Source organism: Bicyclus anynana, chromosome 15 (genome assembly GCF_947172395.1).
Source record: "Bicyclus anynana chromosome 15, ilBicAnyn1.1, whole genome shotgun sequence".
NCBI classification, from domain to species: Eukaryota; Metazoa; Arthropoda; class Insecta; order Lepidoptera; family Nymphalidae; genus Bicyclus; species Bicyclus anynana.
In genome coordinates, this window is record NC_069097.1 from 3,789,794 (window position 1) to 3,805,958 (window position 16,165).

Genomic DNA, 16,165 nt, shown 5'->3' on the forward strand with positions numbered 1-16,165 from the left:
GCAAAAATAAATCAGAAGTTATACATTTTACATAACTATTATTGCATGCACTGCACCTGCAAAAATAAATAAGAAGTATACATTTATGGGGTGTAAGGGGGAGGCTTGTACCAGTCAGCCTCTCCAACTGCCAACATCACCTGCACGTGGTGCACCCTGCAGATTGACCGACGAGGCTCTGGCGACCGACTAATGGCGGTTTAACCATTCTGATTCAGCTAGACATCACAAGTACCACAGACCGGTGTCAGGCAGCAGCGATACCGGTGTGAGAAGTCTAGGCCTGCGAATGACCAACCCGCATGCCCAGCGTGGTCATTTATGGGCATTACCTTGCAATGTATAGTACAACACAACAAGATCCATGCAAGAGGCCTATGTCCAGCAGTGGACGTCTATCGGCTGATAAGGTATATACTAGGTACTAACATTTTACATAATTATTATTGTTATCAGTTAAGAGGATAATCCCAGAGGATGTTGCTATTTCGTGATCTAAACCAGACATTTTCCTTTAGCATAGTACTTGTAGTGCTTACTGTCCCGTGGGAGACTAACATTCCAAAGGACCACAGTATAAAACTGAATAAATGTTATGACCTAACAAATGAACTAACTAAAATGGCTATATGGTTAGTCTGTACGCCGTAGAGAGGTGCGAGAGGATTACCAGCAAAATCTCTCTATAATTTGCTTTGAGACCTTGGTCTCTCTAGAAGTGCAGATTTGGGTTACCAAATTTGGCAGACCTTACTACGCAGGGAGAACAACACGAGCAGAGAAGGGGAGTGTTAATCAATTGTCAAGGAATTCTTTAACCTTACGTCCATTGATCACAAGTCCAAGCTCTGCTCAGCGTTTTTCTCTCTGCCACGTGATGGACACCCACATGGTGAATCCATGAGTTGGTAAGATATTCGTCTCAAAAAAATCATGTTGTACACTAAAATAATTTCATTCATTCATTCATAAAATAATTTAGTTGAGTAGGGTGAGGCAAGCAACAATGACCGCGTGAAATACAGTTTTTCACAAATCTCCCTTGATTTTTTCAGGAATAAAAGTTAATTTTAGTGAAATTTATCAATAGTTTTTTCAAGTGATTATAATTATATACACAATACTAAAATGCAAACAAGGTCTTTTAAATTTTTTGTCTGTCTGTGTTTCTGTTTCTCTGGGATAATCTTTGGAACGGCTGAACCGATTTTAATTGGACTTTCATTGGAAGATAGAGGAAGTTATTGAGCAATATTTAGGTTACTTTTTATCCCAGAAACATGGTTCCCGCTGGATGTTCAAAAACTGAACATCACACGGTTGAAATCGCGGGCGTCCGCTAGTATTATAATATTGGTTAGCCAATGTGGTTTTGGATAACGAGGTCGTGGCTTCGAATCCTGGGTCAGGCTATCAGATACTGAGTTTTTCTTTCTTCCAAGAAATTTACAGTTCTCAGCCTGGAGTTGGTAAGTTGTTTGTATTACACTCCCGCGCCTCGTCCAGGTCATTATCATTAACATCTGATAGTGATCCACAATGAATTTCACTTTATCTCCCTTAGCTCACCAACCTTTATTGTAGCAGTGTGGTGGGTCTAAGCTCCCTAACCCCTTTTCTATAAGGTCTGGCTCTGTAGTGTCGTTAAAATAGGTTGATAATAACGATGAAGCAGGTTACCTTGTGCTATTTTGCAAACATGCCAGCAGCAACTGTGTGGCTCAGCACTGACTGGCACAGCTAGACCTTCATCTTCTATTTTGCTACACCTGAAAAATTCAACATAAAGAATAAATTTTATGTATTTTCACCAGTTAAAAACAAATGAAAACTAAAATAATTTTATTAAGTGAAAAATGTGAAGAATAGATTATGAAAAAAAAACATAGACTCGAATTGAGAACCTCCTTCTTTTTTTGAAGTAGGTTAAAAATGTGAAAAAAAATTCAGTTAAATTCTCATCTTGGAGTTGGGAAGCCTTTAATCCCGATTATTATCATTAGCATCAGATAGTGGTTATTAATTAATTGAACATTATCACCCTAAGCCCTCCAACAGCATTGGAGCAGTGTGGTGGGTCTCAGCTCCATAATCACTTTTCTATAAGGCCTGGCCCTGTAATGCCGTTAAAATAGGTTGATAATAACGATGAAGCAGGTTACCTTCTGCTATTTTGCAAACATGCCAGCAGCAACTGTGTGGCTCAGCACTGACTGGCACAGCTAGACCTTCATCTTCTATTTTGCTACACCTGAAAAATTAAACATAAAGAATAAATTTTATGTATTTTCACCAGTTAAAAAACAAATGAAAACTAAAATAAAAACATAGAAGTCGGTTAAAAATAATTCAGTTAAATTCTCATCTTGGAGTTTGGAAGCCTTCAATCCCGATTATTATCATTAGCATCAGATAGTGGTTATTAATTAATTGAACATTATCACCCTAAGCCCACCAACAGCATTGGAGCAGTGTGGTGGGTCTCAGCTCCATAATCACTTTTCTATAAGGCCTGGCCCTGTAATGCTGTTAAAATAGGTTGATAATAACGACGAAGTAGGTTACCTTGTGATATTTTGCAAACATGCCAGCAGCAACTGTGTGGCTCAGCACTGACTGGCACAGCTAGACCTTCATCTTCTATTTTGCTACACCTGAAAATTTAAACATAAAGAATAAATTTTATGTATTTTCACCAGTTAAAAAACAAATAAAAACTAAAATAATTTTATTAAGTGAAAAATGTGAAGAATAGATTATGAAAAAAAAACATAGACTCGAATTGAGAACCTCCTTCTTTTTTTGAAGTAGGTTAAAAATGTGAAAAAAAATTCAGTTAAATTCTCATCTTGGAGTTGGGAAGCCTTTAATCCCGATTATTATCATTAGCATCAGATAGTGGTTATTAATTAATTGAACATTATCACCCTAAGCCCTCCAACAGCATTGGAGCAGTGTGGTGGGTCTCAGCTCCATAATCACTTTTCTATAAGGCCTGGCCCTGTAATGCCGTTAAAATAGGTTGATAATAACGATGAAGCAGGTTACCTTCTGCTATTTTGCAAACATGCCAGCAGCAACTGTACTGTGTGGCTCAGCACTGACTGGCACAGCTAGACCTTCATCTTCTATTTTGCTACACCTGAAAAATTAAACATAAAGAATAAATTTTATGTATTTTCACCAGTTAAAAAACAAATGAAAACTAAAATAAAAACATAGAAGTCGGTTAAAAATAATTCAGTTAAATTCTCATCTTGGAGTTTGGAAGCCTTCAATCCCGATTATTATCATTAGCATCAGATAGTGGTTATTAATTAATTGAACATTATCACCCTAAGCCCACCAACAGCATTGGAGCAGTGTGGTGGGTCTCAGCTCCATAATCACTTTTCTATAAGGCCTGGCCCTGTAATGCTGTTAAAATAGGTTGATAATAACGACGAAGTAGGTTACCTTGTGATATTTTGCAAACATGCCAGCAGCAACTGTGTGGCTCAGCACTGACTGGCACAGCTAGACCTTCATCTTCTATTTTGCTACACCTGAAAATTTAAACATAAAGAATAAATTTTATGTATTTTCACCAGTTAAAAAACAAATAAAAACTAAAAGAATTTTATTAAGTGAAAAATGTGAAGAATAGATTATGAAAAAAAAACATAGACTCGAATTGAGAACCTCCTTCTTTTTTTAAAATCGGTTAAAAATGTAAAAAAAAATTCAGTCAAATTCTCATCTTGGAATTGGGAAGCCGATAGCAAAATTTCACATATTTTCACCAGGTTAAAAACAAACAAAAACTAAAAGAATTTTATTAAGTGAAAAATGTGAAGAATAGATTATGAAAAATGTAAAAAAAATCAGTTAAATTCTCATACTGAAGTTGGGAAACCTTTAATCCCGATTATTAACATTAGCATCAGATAGTGGTAATTAATTAATTGAACATTATCACCCTAAGCCCACCAACAGCATTGGAGCAGTGTGGTGGGTCTCAGCTCCATACCTCCTCTACTATATGGAGACAATGATAAATGATGGATGTGTAGGATTAAAATAGCTTCTATGAAACATAACCTATTTTAACATACCTATTGCCTGGTTTCCATCTGTTAATGCTATATTTGCTAAGCATTGTGTGTTAATATTATTTTATTCTATTGTCTTCTTTTAAATTATCTTCTTGAAATTTCTTAGTCTGGCTTGCAAGTAATGCTAAATTTTGAACTCATTTTTTGTGAGTTTGTTGGTACTGAACTTCTGCGAACATTGTTTATTTTTGAAAGCTTTGATTGCTTTTTGAGACATTGTGTAAATATTTTTTATATTAAAAACCGTCGTCATGCGGGTAAAATTCATGTGAAGAAGCAGGATTGCTGAAAGCATTAGGTATATATTTTAATTTGAATACATAATAAACTCTTTTTATTTATCTCTCTCTCTCTAACTGCTTTATTGGTTCAGTGTAACTATCATGAAATTCTGAGTTTGAGTCCTGGGTTGGTCTATGAAATATTGAGCATTTCCTTCTTTCAAGAAACTCACAATAAAAATCTATACTGATATGTATTCAACCCATTTTTAAATTAAATGTCTTAAATGGTGAAGCATAACATTGTGAAGAAACCTGCATAACTGAGAATTTTCTTAATTGTCTAGGTGTGTGAAGTCTGCCAATCCGCATTGGGCCAGCATGGAGGACTAAGGCCTAACCCCTCTCGTCCTGAGAAGTGACTCGTGCTCAACAATGAGCCGTAAATGGGTTGTTAATCTATACTAATATTATAAAGAGGTAAAGTTTGTAAGTTAGTCACATTTTTTAAATGGGGTAATTTTCGGAACTACTGGTCCGATTTCAAAAATTCTTTCACCAGTAGAATGCTACATTATCGGGGAGTGCTATAGGCTATATTTTATATTAGCATGATATATATTCGCCGAGTTAACACAGTTTTTGTCATACAGGTCGGACCGAAAATCCTCTTAAGCAGACTTATTCGCATGCGCTGCCTTAACCATTGTGTAAAATTGAAATTAATGTATGGAGGCTTTATGTATCTTTAAAAGTTCTACAAAAAAAGTCCGCGACACCATATATCTATCTTCTATATATTAGCAGATATAGTACCTTTTGTGTTTTTAAAATTATAAATTTTATATACTTAGGTTTGCGTCATTATTTATGCTACTTAACTTAAATCCTTATCAAAATAAATTATTTAATAATCACAAGGATATTATGGAGATAAGATTTGCCCTTTATAGTATGTTAATTAGTTTTGGAGATAATACAAAATTTCTCAAAGACGCAGAAAGTCCGCTACATGACGCCCCGCGCTTTCCATTACGTAGTTCCCGCTCCTGTGTGAATATGGGAATCAAACATAGCCTATGACACTCGCAAATAACGTAGCTTTCTATTGATAAAACAATCTTTCAAATCGGTCCAGTAGATCCAAAGATTATAATTTTAGCATAGAAGTTTCTACTTTCCTTTGTCATCGCACCACGCTCATATTTTCTATTTTTTGTCTGTCTGTTTGCCTTTTTTTTGACCGGGCATCACGCTGATACTACAGAATGAATTCAAATGATACTTAAGACGATTTGAGACCATAATACGTAGAAGGATAATAGGATACTTTTTGTCGTGAAAACAAAATCAGAATTGGGTGAAGTAGGGGTAGAAAGTTTGTACGGAAAGTCCTTAATTTTTTTAGTTACAAGGTATAAGTTATAAAACTTGCAAAATAGAATGTGAAATAGGAGTTGAAAGTTGACATCGATTTTTACGCGAAGTCGCGAGCGTCCGCTAGTATGTATTATAAAGAGGTAAAGTTGGTGGTGTTCTAGCAGGTAAACTCTGGATCTACTGAACCAATTTTGAAAATTCTTTTACCACTAGAAAGCCACGTTATTTCTGAGTATCATAGGCTATATTTTATCCGCGTATTCTCAAACTGCAGAAAGTTGGTTAATATTAAGTAGTTAGTAAAAGCTCAACTGAATGAGGAATGTTCATAAATAAATTATATATACTTAATATTCTTTATAAACTCCAAGCCCAGCAACCGATACTGATAAATGAAGGATTAGTAGGATTAAGTAGCATCTACAGGGTGCTCAGGAGTATTTCCCATAACTCTAGGGTAGCTCCAAGTTCTAAAAGGAAAATTAATTTAAAATGTCTAAGGAACATGTGTATTAAAAAACTTTAATAAAAACAAGTCAACCGACTTCAAAAACATACTTACTAAACTAAAAAACGAAAAATAACATTATACTAAGTTCTATATATCATATTATGTTCTAACTGATGATCAGTTTGAAGGTGGTGCTAGCCCAATGATGTATTAATTCAAGCCATGTAAGAATATCATAAATATTTAGGTTTTTCAGACAGTGTTCTTTCATGTAGTTCTTTCAGTAACAGCTTAAATTAAAACAACACCGGTTTAGCACAGCCTTCAAACTGATCATCAGTTAGAACATAATATGATATGAACTTAGTATAATATTATTTTTCGTTTTTTAGTTTAGCCAGTATGTTTTATGTTTTTGAAGTTGGTTGAATTTCTTTAATTAAAATTTTTTATTTTTCCATTTTTAGTGAAATCATCCTAGATATTGATCTAGCGCCAAAGGTATGTTGCTATGAGTCGTGATAAAACATTGTATTTGATTGCCTCTGACTTAGAATCAAACTAATTACTACTGTGAACCATCGAGAAGTTCCCTTAACCGTCCTTCGTCTTCATTACCAGACCCCTCATACAGTCACAACCCATCTAGTTGGAAAGTTCTCATCAATACTAATTTATCAACACATGGTAGCTACTGTGAACCGTTGAGGAGTTCTCTTAACCGTCTACGTCTTCATCACCAGACCCCTAATACAGTCACAACCCATCTAGGTGGAAAGTTCTCCTAAATATAAACTAGTAGCTAAGGTAGCTCCTATAAGTGGACTTGTCAACACCTTAAATTTATGAGAAATAGTCCCGAGCACCCTGTATAAAATGTAACTTAACTATGCCTAGTTTGTTTCAGCTGATGCTATATTTATGAACAGCACCAATACATATAAATAAAATTTAAGTTTATGTCTGTGATTTCAAAATAACTGTGTTTTCTCAAGTGCCTATATACAGGAAGAAATTTTTTTTAGTGCGGATATTTTTATATTTTGTACATAAATAAAATTTAATGATCACGTATTTTTTCTTTTTTTTTTTAACTCAAAAATAACAAAATTATCGTTAGCTAAAGTTATTTACTTTTGAACAGAATTTTAGGGTCACCCTATTGTGCGTTTATTTTATTTTCGTTTGATACCTAAAGGACGTCACCAGATCACTTTTAAGCTGAATATATCTTGTTTAGTAATAATATGTACATTATTTTGTTATTTTAGAGACATAAATTAAAAAAAAAAATTACATAAAATGTATCGAACTGTTTGTAGATTTATATTCTATTAATGATACAGAACCACGAAAAAAAATATCCGCACTAAAGACCGAATCACCCTGTACAATACTGACATACAGTCATACTTCTTTAAAATGTTCATCTGTTTGTTTGTTTGAGCTAATCTCTGGAACAGCAGGGTCATTTTAATGGGACTTTTACTGGAAGATAGAGAAGATTATTGATCAACATCTACTTAATATTTTGGCCATTACTTGTTATTTAACATGGGCGTACACCCACAACCACATAGACACTGAAATACATCCATGCTCATCACACTAATATGATGAGTTCAATTGCCACAACTGGCTGTGGCGTGTAGATGCAAAGAGCAATGATGCTATCTACTGCATCACTGGAGAGCTGTTGCTGGTGTTATATCCTTATATCTCAGAGAGTATGATATGCTATATATCCCAGTCATTATCATTAACACCTGATAGTGATCCTTTTATAATTTAACTTTATTACCCCAAGCCTATCAACCCACATTGGAGCAGTGTGCATTTTACAGTAGGTGTTTAACTTACCTTCTTATTCTCTCTCTCTCTTGTTCTTACAGGCAAAACATCTCGTCTTTTTTAAAAATGTAGATGACAAACCATTCATAGTTCAATGTAAAATTTATTCTAAAAGTCCAATAGTCTAATCATTGATTATCTGGACATTACTGAAATTAAGAGAGTGAGTAAATTTAATTAAAAATACATAAACATACTACGCATGAAGAGACAGATGAATATCTTAACATTCCGTGCAGGTGCCAGGTCCATTGCCTGGTAGAGAGAAATACTCCGAGCAGAGTCCTGGAGTTGTGACTACAGGATGTAGGGTTAAGGAATTCCTTGACAATTGATTAAACTCCCCTACTTGTGTTTTTCTCACTGCTTAGCCAAATTTGGTAAGATCCTACTAAGAGCAGCTTTGGATACTTATTCTTCTTTCTCTCTTTCTTCTACATAGAAGTTGCTGCAGTCCTAAAGATGCCAAGGTCTTTAAACAAGTTATAGAAAGATTTTGTTGGCAATCCTCTCGCAGCTACTTCTACGGCAGACAGACTAACCACATAGCCATTTTTACTTAGTTCATTTGTTATTATTATTTATTACAAAACCTTGACAAGAACCAGGTGAGAAATATAACTAAAATGTCCGGAGGCAATCTGATGATAGAACAGAAACACAGATGAGGGAATTCCTCAACTGTTCACAGAAGCTACATTGTCAAAAAGAAAAAAAAAATAAAATGTGCAAAGCTTTGGTCTTATAGCTAAAAGCTATTTCTTTCAAACAACCTTCAATGAAAAATGTATCTTATTATTGGCAAAAGCTTTTATAGATCAAGGCAAGAAAAATATTGCCGAAATGGCCTCCGTAGCACAGTGGATTAACTACGCAAAAGTCCTGGGTTCTATCCCCGGCTGGGCCAATTGAAGTTTTCTTTCTGGTCTATGTCTGGCTGGCTAGTTAATACCCTACTGGCAAGTGATTTAGTGTTCCGGTGAGATATTATGTAGAAACAGAAATGTGTGTGGATTTTCATCCTTTGCCTAACTAGTTATCTCGCTTCCATCTTAGATTGCATCATCACTTATCATCTTATTCTATAATTATGTCAAAGAACAGATTTTTGTACAAAGTAAACTAACATACTCTTCATTAGTCTGCCTAGTTACTAACATATTTATAAAAACTTGTAATTGTAGTTTCAAATTAACAAATTGTTCTGGTTCATCATTACATAATTATAAACTACTTATTATAGATTCAAAAAAAAAAACTCAAATTTTACTCTACCTGCCTTTAGTACATATACCTGTGGTTTAATATTGAACTGGTAACAGATACTTTCAAATTAGTTCATGGAATTTGCTTTTCTCAGATGTTTATTTTCATTACCATTTCATAATTAACCTTATGTTGCCCCAGATTAAGCTACCTGTGATAACCAAAAGAAAATCTGTTCAGTAAATCCAGAGAAGTAAACATTCAGACAGCTGCAGGTCAGACAGTTATTTGGGGTGCATTGCATCTACAAACATCACCATAATGTGTAAACCCAGCATAGTTGTATAATTGAGCACGAGTTTCATAAGAATTAGTAGGATTTTAATAATTCCCATATCTTGAGAAGACTACTAAGAAACCTAATTAACTAACTAATGTAATCATTATCTGATCAATAGCTATTATTAAAGTATTTTATTATTAGCTAAAACTTAAAGTAGGTACATACCGGAGACTAAATTTGTAGAATCAAATTTCTGTAATCTCTGTAGGGTCTTCTCTGGATCATCGGCAGGCGAAGAACCACACTCAAAGCATTTTCTTTTGTTCTTCTTCATAGTTATAGAGACACTTGAACTAACAAAGTCTTATTTTTAACATAATGAAAAACCACAACACTCAGATGAAACGCAAAAGACTTATAGATCTTCTCAACATCAAGAATGGCGAGGATATTACACAGCAGGTTGCTTAAATCCAATCCATGAAGAGGTCTTCATAAATATTAACAGGCCGTGGCAAACATTTATTTTATTATTCGTGAATTCGTGTTTTATTTGGTGAAATGACGCCATTTTCATTTTATAACATATTTATTTTTTATTAAGTAATTGGGGTTGCCACACTTCGTTTAGAAAATCTTACCCATACGTTACTAAAACAATATTCAACGAGAGTGTCTCTCTATATTTTTGTAGAAGAAAAGTATTTATTCAGTTATTAAAGTCATATTTAAATCTAAAAATTTATTAGATTTATCAAAATATTATGTCAGGCGTGTGCTACTAACGATAATAATATTGCTACAACTACCAGACGGTAGAACCGTATGGATGATGACACCACAGGTCTAGCCCCCGTAGGTATAACCAAACCTTGTTCGAGAGTTGACCGGGCCTGGTCATAATAATAGATATGGTAGGTTGTTTACCTGCCAAAAGTGAATTTGCGGTCGCTTGTAAAGATTCAGTTGTAGATTTAGTTACAGTTAGTAGACTATTTGGAAGCAAAAGTTTGTTCACTATTGAAGAGCTCGATGATAGAGCTTTCAAACAAAATCTTTCAGCTAAATATATACGTCTTACAATTAAAGGAGGAACACAAGTCTCTACTTCCATTGAATTAACAGGTGTAGAGCGCATAGCCCCACTTATTATGCGCAAGCCAATGTTTTGAATAACATCAAGTTTTTTTAATAATGTGGAATTGGCTTGCATATATGCAAGGAAACTATAATCAAAGTGACTTCTGACCATGCTTTTATATAATAGAGATAGGACTTTAGGATCAGAGCCCCAAAACGTTCCAGTCAAACATCTCAATAAATTAATGCCTTTTAACGCATTTTTGCTAATATAATTAATATGTCTGTCAAATTTTAATTTATTATCGATAATTACACCCAAAAATTTCTTTTGATTTACAAATGGAATATCTGTACCATTATATTTGATGTTATTCCCCACTGGGCTGCCAAAAATCATACATGAACTTTTGGAAGTATTGATATTTAATTTTAACAAATTTTTATAATAAGACTGCAACTGGAACAGTGCAGAATTAATAGTATTTTTAGCTATTTCTATATTTCTATTTACACTATACATTAACAAGTCATCCGCAAATTGAAAAATTTTAACATCTCCTAATAAAAAATTTTCAATTTGTGAGGTGTATAAATTATACAAAATTGGTGACAATGCTGAACCTTGCATAAGACCTTTACTAGTTTGGTTTATCCCATGGAGTATATTATTGTACTTAACATAAAACTGTCTATTATTAAAAAAATTTGAAAGCCATTTTAACATTTTTCCAGGGATACCAATTTCATAAAGACAATTGATGAGCTGGTTTAAGTCCACATTATCATAAGCCCCCTCTATATCCAAAAATATACATACTGCTGTGGATCTAGACAATTGACAATTCTTCATATCATACATAAATGAAGTTATACTCTCTGCTGCGCTTTTACCTCTACGGAAACCATATTGAAAACCTGGTAATAAATTATTAGTTTCTACAAAATAGTCCAATCTTAGTTTAAGCATTACTTCAAACAATTTCCCTATGCAAGAAGTCAGTGATATAGGTCTGTAAGAATTGCAATCGTCTTCAGGTTTATCTTGTTTCAAAATTGGTATTATACATTGAATCTTCCAACTCTCTGGAATACATTGAGAAAGCCATAACTTGTTAAAAATAGTAAGTAAAGCTATTTGACCTGATTTATGTAACTTTTTAAACATTATATAAGGAATGTCATCTAATCCTGGTGCAGATTCCTTTCTTGATTGAAGTGCTATATTGAATTCTGCATAGGTGAATGGATTTAGTAGCCACATGGAATTCTCATTGTCATTGTTGTATTCAAAAACAGAGTTGATTAAGTTTGTGTTATTATTATTCTGTTTAAGTTTTGAGATGAAATTTGGAATCCATACATCATTTTTAAGTTTTGGTTGGGTATTTATTCGTTTAAATCTTTTCATATAATTCCATATATAAGTTATAGGAGTGTATCTATTAAATGATGAACAAAGTTTATTCCAACTATCTTTCTTTGCTTTTTTAATGATTATTTTTTTAAGTGCATCTATTTTTTTATAATTTATATAATTTACCATTAACCCTACTCGCCTATATAATTGTAAAGCCTCTTTGGAATTTTTAACTGCTTCAGCACAATTTACATCCCACCAAGGAGCGGGAGCTTTAATAGTTCTTGGACCCTCAAATTTAACCAGCGGAATACATTCTTTTTTTAAAATGTTCAAAATTTCACAAAATTTGTCATATGACTGTAAAGGATCTAGTTCATTAAATGTGATATACTCAAAATACTCCTTGGATTTCTTAAAATATTTATCCCAATCTGCTTTATTATATAAAAATTTCTCTACTTTATCATTGACAGAATATTTAGATGGAATTAAGTTAATTTTTGTGAATGTGGGATAGTGGTAACTACCCAAAGTGTCTACACCTACTGTCCATTCACATAACGGAGCGAGCACTGGGCTCACTCCAGTTATGTCAATAGCAGAGCTATTTGCATATGGTCTCTGAAGTGTAGTAGACCTACCAGAATTTAATATGCACAGATCCTGTTCATCAAAAATATCAAATAGGCTTCTACCCCTTGAATTTGTACTATGGCAACCAAAAGAAATATGATGTGCATTAAAGTCTCCTGCTACTAAACAGGGCTTTGGTATATCACTGATGATACTTTTAAGTCTATTGATTTTACATTTATTTTTATTTTTAGGTGGACAATAAACACAAAGTATTGATAAGTCACCAACATTGGTTTCTAAAGAAATTGCTATGGATTGAACATCTTCATAAAATTTTGTTTTCAAAAGTTTATATTTAAATGTATTTCTTAATAAAATACCTACGCCACCATGTTCATTCTTTGCATTTTTTCCAACAAAGTTATAGCCTGGGATTTTTACAAGATTACTAGAGTTTTTAAGCCAGGTTTCATTTAATAATAAAATATCAATATTTTCCTGTGTTAAAAATGTTTTTACTAAGGGTTTTTTATTATTAATACTCTGAATGTTATGTTGAACAATAATGAGCTTTGAAGCCATTAAACTTTATTCAAATGTTTCAAAAATGCTTCTTTAATTTTACTTGTGCTTTTAATGTCATTTGAGTTTCCTATAGTAACTAATGTATTAATTATTGCTGATAATATTTTTTTATTATTAATGATATTTGAATAAGAAATATCTAAATTTTCTTGTGTGTCTAGTTTAGATTGTTGGAATTTTTGCTGTATTTGTTGAGGCTTCGGGAGAGTAGGAAAATTTACACTATTAATTTCAATTACCTTAGCATAAGATTGTTTATTTTTTTCTAATCTCGCTGCCTTTATAGGGCAAGTTTTGGATATGGCTAAGTGAGCTCCACCACAATTACTGCACTTCAATGTATCAGCCGTGCATGCTTTGTAGTGGTGTTCACCAGCACAGCGTGAACAGACCTGTATATTTTTGCATATTTTCCCATAGTGATTAAATCTCATACACTTGAAACATTGCATTAGCGGAGGAATATATGTATAGACCTTATAACGCCAATTGTCTAAATATATATATTGTGGTAAAGTTGTTCCTGCAAAAATTACACTAATAGTTGACAAAGGAACAACATCGTCTACAACCTTTTTCATGAATCGTCTTACACCAATAATCTCACACTCTGAAGAAAGTTTATTAAATAGTTCATGGTTACTGGACTCTTTAGGAATAAACCTGACAACCCCCACCCTCTCCACAGAAGATGCCGGGATGAAGGCACGAAGATTGTAAACTGTTAGGCATTCATGTTTGAGAAAATCATTGGCTGCTGTCGCTTGTTTGAATACTAACATTATTTTGTTAGCATTAATGCGCCTGCTCTCATAGATACCTTTTACTTGTTTAAAGTATTTGGACACAACTAATGGGTTTTTGTTCCCCAATTTAATTTCCGCCTCACTGCTTTCCACAAACACTGGGAATTCCGCGTTAGTGCTATTATCCGTGTAGGCTCTGCTATAACCTGCCTTTATATAGGGTTTGTATTTTACACTATCGTCCTCAGCAGACTTTTGAACTTTACGTTTTTTTCTGTCCAGCCTTTCGTGGGCATCGCCATCACTGTCTGACGGCATTTTGCTGGATTTAATTTACATATGAACACTTTATTTCACACGTATATTACTAAAAAACTTTTAAATTAAAATTTTCAATTTTAAAAGCGCGCTTCTCGATTCCCGCCAAAAATCGAATGAGTCATTTGTCAACATACTCTCTACCACAGAATAAAGAATAGTATCTAAATCTTTTCTTTGACTAAATAGTCAAATGTCTGAGTCCATCTCAGTTAGAGTGCTCGCAAGATAAGCGGCGCGCGACTGGAGCTTTGACACCTTTAAGCGCCAGTGATCTCTTTTACCCTCCAAGAGATAGATAGAGATAGACTACACGATGGTGGCACTTTTGATTAGTTAGCGCATACTTATAGAGTGCGCACTCTATTACTTTTGTATTTTATACTTTAAAACGTAAACCTATAGCAGCCCTATGTATATCGCCGACGCAGCACCCCCTACTATGGCCGATCTATGTATAATTGGGGTCAAACTGATTCGTTATTAATAAGTTAGAAATTAAGTAAATTATTCTACATGATACTTGATTGGGATCTGTAATCAAATAAGTAATAAGATAAGATAACATAAAGTTTATTACATAAAATATATAATTTATATCACAAGAAGAACTTAAAACAAAGGAAGTGTAACGTAAATTACATTGTGTGTTAGTAACATTATACCGATAATACTGCTATAGTGTGACACTGTGTTGTAGTTATTATCGCTTTAGGCATACTTATAAAGAGTATATAAATAAAATTAAACGATTGGATTTAGCAAAAATAAAGAAATAAAATTTAATTTACAGTAGCATTTCAAAGTTAGTCTTGTGTACATTAATGTGTATAATAAAGTAATAAGTTTTTAATTGTAATTTAAATTCTAATATTTAAGTTAATTAAATATTAATTCAAATAATCTCTTAGATCAAATCTTTGGACTTGTATCGCACTTAAATTCGCTAATTTTTAAAGGGATCGAGGTAAACTCATTAGAAAATATTTAACACCAATAAATATATACTGTGTCCTTATACTACACATAACTATAAAAAATCGTAATTTTATTAAAATGAAACATCGATTCTTTATACGCTATTTGTAAAAACACGTTAGATAATGATCATACACTTTTGACAGAGCGGTAACGTCTAGCGAGGCAGGTCCTATGGTAATTAGTCTGAGACTGAGCTGATATCACAATAACAAAGAGTAAAGTAGAGTCGCTTGGCAAAGGAGGGTATTTCCATATTTATAGTACAAATATTGGAATAACTCAGTTTGATACTTAAAGATTTTTTTACTTTTTCAATTTGTTGGTTTGTGTTTTATGGGCTTCTACAGATTTACCAAATTGCTTGTAAAGACTCATTTTGGATTATCTTTATTTTACGTAATTGTTAATACGTATCTACCAGCAGATATATTGAAGTTTGCACTTTCTAAAATCAGAATCACAAGAAACATCATAAAAACGATCTGATTTCAAGAACATATCATATACAGGGTGATTCGGACTTTAGTGCGGACATTTTTTTTCGTGGTTCTGTATCATTAATAGAACATAAATCTACAAACAGTTCGATACATTTTATGTAATTTTTTTTTTCAATTTATGTCTCAGAAATAACAAAATAATGGACACATTCCCAAACAAACTGCGCAACTGCTGGCGGCACTTTGTAAGACGCCGACAAAGAAATACCGGCAGTAGTCATATCGCTTCGGCTTCGGCTGACGGGGGTGGCAGGGGTGAGGGGATCGAAAAATCCCTGAGGACGCCTGCCGAATTGCCGATGGGCGACCAGTGACAGACAATCTGCCGTCGCTTGCGCATTTAAGTCGAATCATCCTTTAATGCAAAAGTTTGCGTAATAATAATCATCATTTGTATTTCATTATTCCAATCGAAAGTTTATAATTTTTATTATTACTACGCATTATTGATGGTCCTAAGCCCAATAAAGTATGAAGGGAAAATCGATACTCAACTCAAAAGTGACGACCTTTAATTATTATAAAAAATA

At 33.5% G+C, this 16,165-nt stretch overlaps 2 long non-coding RNA genes across 3 annotated transcripts; one reads left to right on the top strand and one right to left on the bottom strand.

The window, feature by feature from the left end:
• Positions 1 to 518: 518 nt before the first annotated feature.
• LOC128198783 (uncharacterized) lies at positions 519 to 10,222 on the bottom strand. 2 transcript variants are annotated; one of them, XR_008251487.1, is made up of 8 exons: positions 9,712 to 10,222; positions 8,007 to 8,146; positions 4,095 to 4,379; positions 3,457 to 3,545; positions 3,049 to 3,142; positions 2,566 to 2,654; positions 2,163 to 2,251; positions 519 to 1,769 (listed from the first exon to the last, which is right to left on the bottom strand). It is a non-coding gene; the product is annotated as an uncharacterized LOC128198783 (long non-coding RNA). The 2 variants fall into 2 exon arrangements; XR_008251488.1 differs by lacking the exon at positions 3,049 to 3,142.
• A 395-nt stretch (positions 10,223 to 10,617) lies between these two features.
• On the top strand, positions 10,618 to 12,898 carry LOC128198781 (uncharacterized). The gene is made up of 2 exons (XR_008251486.1): positions 10,618 to 11,487; positions 12,757 to 12,898. It is a non-coding gene; the product is annotated as an uncharacterized LOC128198781 (long non-coding RNA).
• Positions 12,899 to 16,165: the final 3,267 nt, after the last annotated feature.